Consider the following 13,435-nt stretch of genomic DNA (forward strand, 5'->3'; position numbering starts at 1 on the left):
GAATGAGTCTATCTTAAGAGAAAATGTCTCAAAGGCAATTGAAATTAAACCAAACGGGCTAAACTTTGTATTGCTGGTTAAAAAAAAAACAATTTGAAATAAAGAATTCGAACCTTAGCTGTACTCTCTCTCAGCCTATATATGTCCCACTGCTGGGCACAGGCCTCCTCTCAGAACAAGAGGGCTTGGGCCATAGTTCCCACGCGGGCCCAGTGCGGATTGGGAACTTCACACGCACCATTGAATTGCTTCGCAGGTTTGTGCAGGTTTCCTCACGATGTTTTCCTTCACCGCAAAGCTCGTGGTAAACTTCAAATGTAATTCCGCACATGAATTTCGAAAAACTCAGAGGTGCGAGCCGGGGTTTGAACCCACGCCCCTCTGCTTGAGAGGCGATAGGTCAAACCACTAGGCCACCACGGCTTCCTAGCTGTACTAGTGAAGTGTTATTTAAAAGTAAGACATTTCTTTATATTTCTTTTTCTTTTCAACGGGTGAAATATTTGTATTCCACAATCTAGAATTAAACAGGTATCCTTGTTCTTGGTAGTGTAAAAGATACGGCTTTAAGTGCTTTCTGTCAACTGCATACAAATTCCAGTCACTTAAGAATAGAAGAAGTATTGTATTGTATTTAAAACACTTTATTGTACCGTCAGCCAAGTAAGTGATCTATCAATTTTTAAACAAGTTAATAGGCACGTCTTGGCATTAAACGGTAGTTTCATGACATGCAAACGATTATCAACTTTAGGGTGGTAGACCACATATTTGGCTGATGGTACGTAAAACACATGAAAATAATAGAAGGCGAACTTAACCTTAAGTAGTCCAGTTCGTCCCTGCTATTGCAGTCCAGAGACATCTTTCGAGTTTGCCTTTTCGAGTTGGTGGGCATCCACTCGGTGGGTATTTAGGTCCATAATTCCTCTAGCATCGGGGGGAGGCCTTTGCTCAGCTGTAGGACAGAATAGGCTTACAAACAATGCATATTTTTTTCTATAAATAATAATGAAGATACAGCGGTTGAACTGCTTCACGACCTTACCCTTTTAATGTTACCAGCGCGTACGTATTGAATGTTATTTTTTCCACAAAACAAGAAATGATACAACCGTAAAACGAAATAGTACAAAACTTTGAGGTCCTGGGTTCGATGCCCGGACGGGGCAGATAATATGAATAATACGACGGTTTGCTGTCGGGTCTTCGATGTTTAATATGTATTTAAGTAGGTATTTATCTAAGTATATAAGTATTTTTATCCGTTGCCTAGTATCCATAGTACAAGCTTTGCTTAGTTTGGGACTATGTCAATTGGTGTCAAGTGTCCCATGATAAGTATTTATTTATTTATTATCTTCAAAGTTGTCGATCGTCACCCAGACCGAGTTTCAACGAATAATCCATTCCAAGCGCGGGTGTCAAAGTTGGTTTAGCGTTAACTTTTTTCAACGTAGTCAGATTTGTTTAATCTGCGTCCAACGAGTGCTGACAGCCCAAGGGCCTAGCTTTACTCGTAAATTAAATTTTAGTTTCCGACCTCTTCCATTTTTAGTGTTATTACAATGAAATTCTTAAGCTGCTTAATACTCTTTTAGTAAATAATGGGATTCAAGCTCCATTCAGCTAATTAGAAACACTAAGCAAATATTTTTAAACATTACTGCTGTTATACAAAAATACCTACTCGTAAAATGGACAGGGTGTTAAATGGTTCCTTATAAAGTCCATTTAAAATATTTGAAAAACGTAGCATCACTGTATCACTTACCGCTTAAAAAAACATTTACATAGCATGCTTCGGTTCTTTTGCAGTTCTCCTAAGTCTACAGTCAGCAGCAAAAGTAAATGAGCTATTACGGTACTCAAAATGACCTACTGTCGAATTCATAAACTTGTGAGCAAAAATTTATCAAAATATCTCAACACGACTCTATTGTTAACAGCGTAGAAGCGTGTTCAGATATTTTTAATCAAATTTTTGCTCACAAGTTTATGAATTCGACTGTACACACGAGTCTACTGCCGATGTAATAAGAGAGCGTTAATATCACGCATGATGCCGTGGTGGCCTAATGGTTTGACATATCGCCTCTCAACCAGAGGATCGTGTGTTCAAACCCCAGATCGTACCTCTGAGTTCATTCAAGTTTATGTGCAAAATTACATTTAAAATTTACCACGAGCTTTACGGTAAAGGAGAACACCGTGAGGAAACCTGCACAGCCCTGCGCAGCAATTCAATGGTGTGTGTGAAGTTCCCGATCCACACTGGGCCCGCGTAGGAACTGCGGCCTAAGCCCTCTTATTCTGAGAGGAGACCGCCCAGCAGTGGGACGTATGTAGGCTGGGATGATGAAGATCATTTTGAGCACCAAAAATGCAAATTTCCTTTCTTCCGATTTGGGCACTAATTCTTTTACACTAACTATACGTATCCTCTTTAAATGCTATCTGTTGGAGGTAGTTTACGGCGGTATATTCCCTTCAGGTTCCTAAACTCTATTAAGTATGTACCTATGCAATATCCGGTGCCATTGTTGCGAAACCGGCCAAGCCTATGTAGTATCATCGGCCACACAATGTCGTTAATTTCACGCCGAACGCCGTACAGTTAGCTCACAAATTAAACAACACACACACACTAGGTACATGAATGTAGGTCAAACAGCAATGTTACATGTAGTTAATATGTAAGGTAGTTGGGTTACATCCTACTAATATTATAAATGTGAAAGTTTGTGAGTGAGTGAGTATGTTTGTTACTTCTTCACATTGAAACGGCTGGACTGATTTGGGTGTATTTGGCAAAAAATTGGTTTATAACCTGGATTAAGACATAGGATACTTTTTAATTCGATATTCCCACGGAATAGGGATAAAATCTTGAAATAACAACCGCTGGGCTTAGAGTCATGAAATTTGGTATGTAGATTGCTGGTCGTCTGTAATAACACATAGGCTACTTTTTATCCCGATATTCCTACAGGATAGGAATAAATCTGGAACTAATAACCGCTGGGCTTAGTCATGAAATTTGGTACGCAGATAGCTGGACATCTAGAATAACACATAAAATACTTTTTATACCGATATTCCCGCGGGATAGGGATAACATCTCGAAATAACAACCGCTGGGAATTTTAGAGTCACTAAAATTGGGATAACGTTAGTGAAAAAAACGATGATGTAATTTTAGGAAATCCCCACGAGAATTTAATAAAATCCCGGAATTTGAATTCAACTGCTGTATCTAATGATTTACGCGTGCGAAGCCGCGGGTAAACGCTAGTTAGTAAATAACTTTAGTTCATTTACTACTCGATTATTTATCTTCCATTTCCTTGTCATCTTTACTTCTGCAGTGTCCACGCGGGCCCAATGTGGATTGGGCACTCCACACACATCATTGAATAGTAACGCTGGTATGTGCAGATTCCCTCATTATATTTTTTTCACAAGTAATGCACGTGGTAAATTTCTAATATCATTTCGCACGTGAATTTTGAAAAGTCAAAGTCAAAGTCAAAGTCAAAGTCAAAGTCAAAGTTAAAATATCTTTATTCAATTTAGGCTATAACAAGCACTTACGAATGTCAAAAAAAATCTACCACCGGTTCGGAAAAACCTCTGCTGAGAAGAATCCGGCAAGAAACTCAACGAGGTATATATATTTTTTTTAAACAGATTTACAATATTATTAAATGATATGTATACATCACAAGTATTTAACACAACTTTATTTTTAACACAGTAGAACTTAGAAGCGCGAGCCCAACCGTTAGGTTACCCCGGCTTCTGCAAAAGCCTACACTACAATGTGGGAATTTTACAAAATTGATCCTCATTCCTTGCCTACTCGTACAATAATAATATAATAAAATCTTTATTTCTTACTTTGATAACATCGCATCCATATCGATACCATGTTAGTACGACTCTTTGCTGTAGTTCCAGTTAGCCTTTGAACGACTGACAGAACATCAGATATAACAGTTATTTTACAATGAATAATAAAACGACCGAAATTTTTAAATTCCAACAATGTATGTAGGTATGTTGAGGTATCCCATCTTAGGCCTCTAGATTGGCAACGCATCTGCAATCCCCCTGGTGTTGCAGGTGTCTATGGGCGGTGGTGATCTCTCACCATCAGGAGTCCCACTTGCTTGTTTGCCATCGAATCGAAAGTCGAATAAAAAAAAACGTAAAAAATTGTATTAAAAATACACATACAAATATAGTTTAACGAATTAAAAAGGAAAAATATCACAGCTAAGTATGCTTACAAGTAAACAAGAAGTTAATTGAAAAAAGAACCTCAAGACTTAATTGGTTCTATCCACAAGTGTACTCCATACACCCAGCGGCATAGACTTGTAAGTCCGAAAAAGAGACCTTTGCCCAGCATACCTACAATACAAACCTTAGCTAAAAAAAAACAACAAAAATAAATATCGTGATACCCGGAGATAAAGGAGTTGCGACTGCAGAAGCAATATGGCGCTATCTCTGCAGAAATGTTCGCGAGTCAAGACCCCACTCGTCATTATCCAGAAGCGTTCGCGGCGCAACAAGCGGAGTTCAAAGTATTGTTGACCTAGATTTGGCTAGGGTTGTCTGTAGGCTGGTATTGTTAGAATACTTAGCGTAAAACGGGGAAACATTTTTTTTTATATAAAATAGGCTTACGTTTGGCCTCAATCTCGCTTGATGGAAGGCCTACACGTTTGCCTAGAAGGTGTCTATTCACTTTGACCTTAAAGATGTCCAGATTATAGCGTTACGAAAAAACTGACCTCGGCAGAGAGTTCCACTCGCTAGCCTGAAAAACTTTGGGCTACAATTACAATCAATAAATCTTTATTGAATAACAGCACATAAAAGCAGTACAGTAAACATATGTATATAGAGACTACTCGTATTACTACTTCTAGGTAATGCTACTTTGACAGTCTGCAATTTTATAACTAAAAATTAAACCTACTAGGCACAAAAAACCATGGAAATATTTTCAAACACATACGTAGTTTGTAGTCGGTGCCTCAGCACGAGCCAGCAAGAGTGATAAAAGCTACATAGACAGTATGGAGTAGGGTAGACGACTATAATAATACTTTTTTTTAACCACAATTTCAAAATACCACCACCTCTTTCTAACGTCACACTACACCATGTGAAAGAAAGAAGTGGTGAAAATGATTGTGATTCCGAGTGCGTTAGACAATAAATATACTCGTAGATTCTCAACTGTTTCACTAGCCAAACTGTTTCATTTGCCAACTCGGGATTATCTCTGAAACTATGTCTTTTTCGGAACTTTCATAAAACAAACCTAATCTAACCTACTGTGTTCTACAAAAACATAGGTAAGAAAATATAATGTCAAAATTTTTTATTTTCGGAGAAAATTGAGAGTTGGGAAACAAAACAGTTGGCAAATAAAAAATTTGGCCAACAATAATTCTGCGAAAAGACAGAACTCGCAATAGTTAGGTAAATAATAACCTTTGGGTAGCGGCATCGACAGCCCTACCCGTGTATCGCATTGTCCGGATTGTCCAAAGCGCGATTTACGTTTATGTCCGTTAAATTTTAACCAACCGATAAACTCAACTCTGGAATTTCAGCCTCGGTTTACGCCATTAGTCTGCGATGAAATATAAAGTACCTAAACAAATCTTGTTTTACACTATTGACCTAGCCCCAAATTAACCAAAGCTTGTCTATGGATACTATACAAATAGATATACATAACATAAGGTGCTAACAAATTAGGTACCAATATTTTTACAACTGATAGTACTCGTGTCTAAATGTAAAATATTTAAAAGTTTGTTACTTTTTGGAGATAATTAGAGAATCAACTTTGCTGCGTAAAACACCATGTTAGTGTTAATGAATAATTAATAGTCAGTGATTAAAACTTCTTTGACTATCTTGACTGTCACAAGTAACTGGCTACTTCACTTAGATAAATAAATATCTTCTTCTCTTTTAAAGTATGGCTTTTCTGTCCTAATTAATAGGACAATTTCGCCAGTGTCAAGTTAAACTCTTTTTGAGAGGCACGTTGTACGGTGATTGTAGTTTTTGCAACTTGATAGTAAAATTCCAGAAACCACGCGGAGACCACTTGCGCATTAAAAAATGTTAGACACGAGAGCAATATAGGATTTTGGGATCACTGTTCACTGTTAAGGTTAATCGCCGCATAAAACACTATCAAAATTATACTTCAACTAGCCAAAGAAACAGAAATAGCAAAATTAGATATTGACTACATCCGACATCTTCGAATGCTACAAATCGAATCTCCTAAATAAATATCATAAGTCACACAATGCTAGTAATAGTTTTCCCGCCAATCGTTGACGTTTATGTATGACAAACGACGGGTTCGCTTGACAGAAAGTGTTAGTAAATATATTGTCAGACAACTGCACAGAAGAATGACAATTTATTTATTTTATTCAGGAAATTAAAACAAAAATCGATATCGATATATATAATCTACAAAAAAAAAAACATATAGTGACCACCACCAAAGAATATCCGCTGAACAAAGGCCTTCCCATAAGAACGCCACAATGAATAACAACTCACCACTTGCATCCACAGCGGTTGCCCACAACTCTCACGATGTCGTCAGTCCACCTAGTGGGAGGCCTGACAACGTTTCGTCTTCCAGTCAGTGGTTCGTGAGTAGAATCTGTATAGTACAGGGTTTCTTAAACTTTTTGCAGTCACGGACCACTTTCATTTTAACTTTATGGTGGATGAGATGAGATGAACAATTAAAAGTTTTGAAATTAATTCCTCGCATCGCTTACATGAACTCCAACATGTTTCCAGGAACTGGAAGTACTTATTATTAATCTACTTACATCTGTACTCGTTGTATGAAGTGTCACGGAAAAGTTTAAATTGAAGGGTCCACGGAAAGAATGTGTCTAGTCACCTAAGCAACTTTTTGAGTTATAGCGGTTTGAAAGTTAGTCATCACGAACAATTACTATGGTTACCATTTATTTAAAAGATAAAAAAATAGACTTTATATTGTTTTCAGATTATTTAATTCAGTGGTAAGTCATAGTACTTTGTGAGCTCTACATTTTGAGATTAAAATCTCAATTAAAAAAAAAGGTGACTAGGCATGTTCTTTCCGTGAACCCTTTAAATATACTTTTCCATTTTCTCGGTTTGTTTTCGCTTTATAATTACTTAATGTGAAGAGCACAAAAAATAACTAAGACGGTATGTGCCTACTTTTTTAATAGAAAAGTAAATCACTGAGTGAAGCTGAAGACAGACCTTAAAATTTACAAAACTATTAACAGAATTGACCGATTAGCGTTTAGTACTTCAGCGTTATGGTTTTACTAGCCTTTTATCGTGACTCCGTATGTCTAAATTTCGTTTATCGCTGTCCCGCGAGAAACATACAATTTTCCGGGATAAAAAACCATCGTATATCCTTCCCCGGGACTCAAACTATCTGTATACCGAATTTCATCTAAATCAGTTCAGCAGTTTCAACGTGATGAGGTAACAAACAAACAAAAAGAAATAAACAAACGCACACAGACTTATAAACTTTTGCATTTATAATATTAGTGCGATCGGAATATTACATTGTTTTGGGTGTGTACTTCAAAGTTGCCCGAAGTCACTAACAAGTGCAAGAATTGGACTAATACTCGTATTATGATAAGACAGCTTAGATTTTAATTTGGGCTCGGCGCTCGTCAAAGTCCTCACGTCACCCCTTCACGTGTTTGCCTTTATACAAAACCCCCAATAAGCCTAGCAGAGTCAATATTAACTCAAGCAAATAACTTTTTATTTGATGTTAACATAGAGACATGCGCGGTACAGAACGTGCGATGTTGGCTGCACAGTGGCTTAAAATTCGTACCAAATGTTTTTTTTTATCCATTTTGGTCTCTGGCTTTAAGTTCAAGGTTCGATTCTACTGAAAAAACTAAGCTACTTTTTTTTGTAACATTTTGATCCTCAAAGTTTAATCGTTAAATCAGTTTATTAGACATGGCGGTGTTATCGCTGTCATACCAAGGTACGGGGGCCTTGAAATATTTTTTGTCATTTATTTGACGTCTCTAAGATACAAACATTCAATGTGCCGTCAATTTAGTTTTGTATCGCATACTTTGAAAATTACATTAAAATAATTTAATTGTATGAAAAAAATGAAATTAACAGTGGTCATATTTTTAAAAAGTACCAGAATAAAAGTAGCTCAGTTATGCAAATAGAATCGATCCCTGGATTTAAGCCCCCATGGTTAGAAATCCGTGTATTTATTTACAAAGGTAAGGCTGAAACTGACATGATGACAGGATGTGAACGTAAATACATATGCCGTTTTCTTAGGTTCAATTCAATTTTTTTTATTATTCGTCTGGATGGCAAACGAGCAAGTAGGTCTCCTGATGGTAAGAGATCACCACCGCCCATAAACATCTGCAACACCAGGGCTATTGCAGATGCGTTGCCAACCTAGAGGCCTAAGATGGGATACCTCAAGTGCCAGTAATTTCACCGGCTGTCTTACTCTCCGCGCCGAAACACAACAGTGCAAGCACTGCTGCTTCATGGCAGGATTAGCGAGCAAGATGGTGTTAGCAATCCGGGCGGACCTTGCACAAGGTCCTACCACCTGCATAATAATTTGAAGGTAATCAAAAATCATAGCTTACATTTACTGTCGCACTGCCATTGGAATATAATTAAATTCATTTAAATGAGCACGAATCTGCTAATAGTTGAAGAGCGAATAGAGCACTTGAACACGAGTGGCTGTAGCACTTCTTAGCTCCTACAGTAAATTATTATCTTCTACTAAAGTCATTTTGATAAAATTATGAAAAAAATTATAATAGCGTTTACAGAAAACGTTTCAACTTTTACAGGATTTCGATTTCCGTAATCCATTCTTAGTGGGTTTAGTAATGGACTGATGGATAAGCCTAGCTCCGATGTCAAGGTTGACTACCCCTGACCTTTCTCTGACGTCTAAGAAGACTAAAAAATAAATATCCTTTTTTTTAATGGAACAATCTGAAGTCAAGGGAAGCAAAATGATTCCTTTAAATCCGTTTTTTTTTTCTTGTTATAAACACATTGGGTAACAAATATACGTGACAAATAATTGTTTTTTTTCTGTGGGAATATTGCATTAATTAAAAAAATTGGCTGCATCCTTAATCAGCAAAATAAATATATAATATGTCCAAGTACTTTTTAGAATCTGAGAACTTTAATAACTTTACTAAACTTTTCATGAACAGTACCGTGAAACTCACTCATATTTAAGCTAAATTTGATTTAAGACGTAACTTTAAGTAAACGTTCAATACTTGTACCATTGAATGTGTAAGTGTATTCGAATAAAAAAGAGTTTCTTACTTGGTAATAAACACCCAAAAACTATTAAAAATAGCTTTTTTAAAATTGTTTCTTCTTTGTTTATGAACATTCCCAATTTTATAAGGTACGTTTCACGGTAACGTAATTGTTTCAACCGTATCGCCAAAAAAAAAACTATTTTTTTAAGTAACGTTGATTACTTGGATATTTAGGCTGTACCTAAATTAAACCATGCATTCGTGTAAGTTTACTGATAACTAAAGATTATCAGCTTTAGAATCGTACAATACAAATAGCATCATGTTTAGCCATAGTCATCATTTCAACCCTGTAAGTAAATACTTGAGATTCAAAAGTGAAATTGAAGCCTATTTTTAGCCTAAATCTATCACAGATAGATCAAACACCTCCACCTTATACTCTCTCATTAATTTCTTTCCACGCCACCCTATACGAGTACACATAAACCTTTGCACATCGCAAAGAGAATTCAAATTCCAACGCACCTTGTATTTTAAGAAACTGACGGTTTAAATTAGGGCTTTATGGTTAGGTGGTTAGGGTAGTAAAAGGGTTGGCTGTGGTTTCGGATAGCACGAGTGTACTCGACCCCGTGCCTAAAAGCCTGGAACTTTAGATCAGCAGTGTAATTATGCTGGGCTGCCGAAACTGTTTCGGTTCACGAGGAAAGCAGGGCTACTACGAAACTCGAAACTCGAAGTTCGTATCGTACCGTCCCTCTCGCTCTCGTATTAAATAGTATAAGTGTCAGAGGGACCGCACGACATGAACTTCGAGTTTCGAATTTCGTAGTAGCCCTGCAGACACATTATACTGTAGTAGCTTCTAGGTGCAGTTACTTGACGTGGTAACAGTTGACTGTTCAAAAAATAAAACGTTTATTCTGCAAGTAGGTGGTTGCGTTTTCTGAAGAAATGTTTTATGTCGTTAGTATATTCAAGTTCTCTCCATCCAGTTTTTATGTACTTTAAAACGTCCATTAGTGTCTTATCTTGAGCAGTTTTCTCTCTCAAGATGTCTTCAGAAAGATGTAAATCAGCCATCCTAGTTCCTAAAAGGTGTGACTCAATTCTGTGTACTACTCGTTCTGTTTTCGATGGCCGAGTCTCACAGTTGGGCAGTCTTGATAAGCAATCAGCTAGTACATTATTTTCTCCCTTTTGATAACATATTTCGTAATTGTAACTGCCTATTATTAGTGCCCACCTCACAAGTCTGTTGTTAGCAAGTTTAGGAAGGTTACGTTGTGAGCCTAATATATGTATCAGAGGTTTGTGGTCAGTCACCAAGGTAAATTTTGTGCCACGTAAGTACTGGTCAAACTTCTTTATTCAAAAAGAATCGCTAGAGCTTCTCGATCTATAACAGAATACTTTGTTTCTGCAGAACGTAATTTCCTCGATGCGAAAGCTATAGGCTGTTCATTGATTCCATTTTTGTGATATAACACGGCTCCTCCCTTCTCTGAAGCATCACAAGCAAGGAAAATGGGGCGGTTTTCATCAAATGCTGTTAAGGGTTTTGATGCGGCTATACATTCTTTTGTTTTTTCAAAAATGTGTCTTTCACGCTCTGTCCATCGCCATGGGTGTCTTCCGCTCGTCAGTTCATGTAGGTCCGCACAAGTCCATGTAAGTGAGGTATGAAGCGTTCATAGAAATTGACAAAGCCAAGAAATGATCGTAATTCCTTTGAATTAGTTGGTTCAGTTGCTTTGGATATAGCTTCAATCTTTTTTGTAGTGGGGCGTATGCCGTCTTTGTTTATTTTGTGTCCGAGGTATTCTATTTCATTTTTCAGGAAGGAGCACTTTTTCAAATTAACCTTGAGTCCTGCTTTCAACAAGCGTTCAAAAATTATACTAAGAGTACGTAAATGTCCGTCCATATCTTTGCCTGTCACTGCAATGTCATCAAAATATACTGCTGTGTTGGGTATATCTCTTAGCAGTTTGTCGAGATAGTTTGGAATATGGACGGAGCTGTGGAGATTCCGAAAGGCATTCTGTTGTATTGAAATACCCTTTATGCGTTGACAGGGTAAGATATTTCTTTGACTCCGGTGCTATTTCAAACTGCAAGTAAGCGTCTTTGAGATCAATTTTCGAAAAAAGTTGGCATGCGCCAGATTCTGTCGTAGTTGGTCAAATAGTGGGACTGGGTGTAGATGTTTACAAGAACAGGATTTAGTGTACTTCTGTAGTCTCCGCAAATTCTAATATCACCGTTTGGTTTTACGACGTTGACTGTGGGCGTGGCCCACTCCACAGGCGTCAAGTTCGGATCGACTTCATTAATAATCCTTCAGAAACAAGGCGATCTATTTCTTTTTCAATATTTCGTTTCATTCCAAATTTGATAGGCCGTGCCGGTAGATGGACAGGCTCTGCTCCTGGTTTGACATGGATATTAACTTGATAGTCGTTTACTTTGCCGAGTTTGCCGTCGAAAAGTTGTTCATATTTTTATGATATGTTGAAGCGTTGTATGGTTTACCTTTTTGATAGAGTATACAGGTTTTGGAAATTCCATCCCAAAAATCTCACTCCATTGTAACCCAAAAGCATCGGGTCAGCGTTTTTCATGACTACTACAGGTACAATTTTCTGTTTGTTATCAACTTCTACTGTCACTTCTGATAAGCCCTTTGATTTTAGTTTGTAGTTGCAATATGCTTTTAACTTGGGTGCTTTAGTTAAAGTTGGAGCTCCTATTTGTCGCCAAATTGCGTGCTTATAATTGAATATGCAGAGCCGGGTCCCAGTCCATAGTGCAGCGTTTCCGTTGATTAGTACATCGATTCTTTTACAGTCCTTGTTATGCGCCTGTGCAATACTGCATACTAATTCATCGCCGAGTTGCTGTATTCCGAGGTACTTGAACTATATTGCCTGTAGTGTCTGTTACACGCTGTAGCCTGTGTCGTGATTTTTGGGCTTGTCTTTCACAAGGTATGCTCGACCAGATTTAATGCAACAGCTTTCGTAGTGTCCAGCAGTGCCGCATTCTTCGCACGTATGTGTCTTGGCTGGGCAGTTGGAAAAGTTATGCTTATCATATTTTCACAGCGAAGGCATTGGTTGGAACGTATTTTGCGTGGACTTCGGTAGGTTTCATTTCGTAGACTGTTATTTTGTTTGGGTTTGTCTTTTGTATTCTTTTAATGTTCGTTGGTGGTGTGTCATGTTCGGCTTGTTCACGGACTGAGCAACGGCGAAGAGCTGTGCGAATGTGACTTCTGTGGTTTCGCCATTGTACGTTTGTTTCAAATCTGGCCACTTTTGTTTTAAATCCGTTTCTAATTCTGTATGATTTAGCCCAGTTGCGAATCTGTCGCGGAGTTGTCGTTCTAATAAATAGTCGTCATAATCACAGTCTTCACTCAAGCTCTTTAGTCGGTTGGCGTAGTGTTCCATCGATTCGTTCTCATCTCTAACACAATTCCAAAACTCTGTGAGAGCTCTATATCGTGTTCTCTTGACGCGGTATAAGTCTAGTAATTTTGTGCGTATATCGCTATATGTGCTCGTGTCGAAATTCGGTGTGAGTGCTGTTTTTACTTCCCGAAGATGTCGGGAGTAATGCTGTTCAAAAGGAGATCCTTTTAAGGGCGTCATTATTGGTTACACCATGTATTGTACATTTGGCTTCGAAAAAATCCATGTAATCGCTTACCCGATAGTTGGCGGGTTGTATTTTTCCATTGAAAATGTCTTAATTACAGCCATCCTGCTGGTGGCTGTTGTGAGGTACCAGCGCTCGTCACGCTGCCATCTGTTGGTGTCATAGTAGCCGTCGCCTGTGTCGGTGTTTGGCGAGAGCTATTTTTAATATTTGTAACATTTGCTCCTGTTGGCTGTTGAGCGCTCAGGATTTCGCGAATTGTTCGGCGTCCATCTCGTCGCCAATAAAATAAAGTCAAATCAACATCGAATTGGCTTTTAATAATTTATTTTCTTAAGTCAGTACGACGTAATAAATCACTTTTTTAAACATGCCATAAACAAGTATAGAGATTACAC

At 37.8% G+C, this 13,435-nt stretch overlaps 1 pseudogene; it reads right to left on the reverse strand.

Annotated features, from left to right (window-relative positions):
* Positions 1–11,478: 11,478 nt before the first annotated feature.
* LOC141430476 (uncharacterized) lies at positions 11,479–13,310 on the reverse strand (annotated as a pseudogene).
* Positions 13,311–13,435: the final 125 nt, after the last annotated feature.

The sequence above is a fragment of the Choristoneura fumiferana genome, chromosome 8, assembly GCF_025370935.1.
Source record: "Choristoneura fumiferana chromosome 8, NRCan_CFum_1, whole genome shotgun sequence".
Taxonomy (NCBI): domain Eukaryota; kingdom Metazoa; phylum Arthropoda; class Insecta; order Lepidoptera; family Tortricidae; genus Choristoneura; species Choristoneura fumiferana.